The sequence below is a fragment of the Mirounga angustirostris genome, unplaced genomic scaffold (genome assembly GCF_029215605.1).
Source record: "Mirounga angustirostris isolate CCGP_5_RB_7025 unplaced genomic scaffold, mMirAng1.0.hap1 SCAF_9, whole genome shotgun sequence".
Classification (NCBI taxonomy): Eukaryota; Metazoa; Chordata; class Mammalia; order Carnivora; family Phocidae; genus Mirounga; species Mirounga angustirostris.
Genome location: NW_026991717.1, coordinates 56,218,251 through 56,218,942, shown reverse-complemented (window position 1 = coordinate 56,218,942; position 692 = coordinate 56,218,251). Strand labels below are relative to the sequence as shown.

Sequence of the window (692 nt, the reverse complement as noted above, 5' to 3'; positions counted from 1 at the left end):
TAAGGTTGCTTCCTTAACTTGTGTATACAGTGTGTCTAATACAAACATATAGTAAGCATTGTGGTAATGCTAAAAATTAAAAATGTTTCATGTAAATTCAGGAATACAGTAAAGGTACCTACTATTACTACTTTTATTTCTTTTTTCTTTTTTTAATTTTATTTTTTAAATTATTTTTTTATTGTTTATATATATAAAAACATATATATATAATTTTTTTAATTTTATTATGTTGTTAGTCACCATACATTACATCATTAGTTTTTTGTTTTTTAATTTTATTATGTTATGTTAATCACTATACATTACATCATTAGTTTTTGATGGAGTGTTCCATGATTCGTTGTTAGTGGTTCCACTGGGGATCAAACCCAGGGCCTTCTGCATGTAAAGCAGATGTGATAACCACTAGGCTATGGAACCACTACTTTTAATCAAGAATGTACTAGAGATCTAGCTGGAATGGTAGGCAAGAGAAAAGAAGATGTAATTGCATAGAAAGGAAGTGTATTAGTCTGCTCAGGCAGCTATAACAAAATATTTGTGTGCCCTAGAGAAATTGTCATGTGTGTGCACTGGGAGTCAGGTAAGAGAATGTTCACAGAAGCACTGCTCATGTCAGCAAAGAAACCAGACAGAGCACGATGTTCATAAATGGTAGAATGGGAAGTATACTAGGAGGAAGTCATAGC

At 31.6% G+C, this 692-nt stretch overlaps 1 non-coding gene across 1 annotated transcript; it reads right to left on the bottom strand.

Moving 5' to 3' along the window:
• Positions 1 to 350: 350 nt before the first annotated feature.
• Positions 351 to 423, bottom strand: TRNAV-UAC (transfer RNA valine (anticodon UAC)). Its single transcript has one exon. It is a non-coding gene; the product is annotated as a tRNA-Val (tRNA).
• Between the last annotated feature and the right edge of the window lie 269 nt (positions 424 to 692).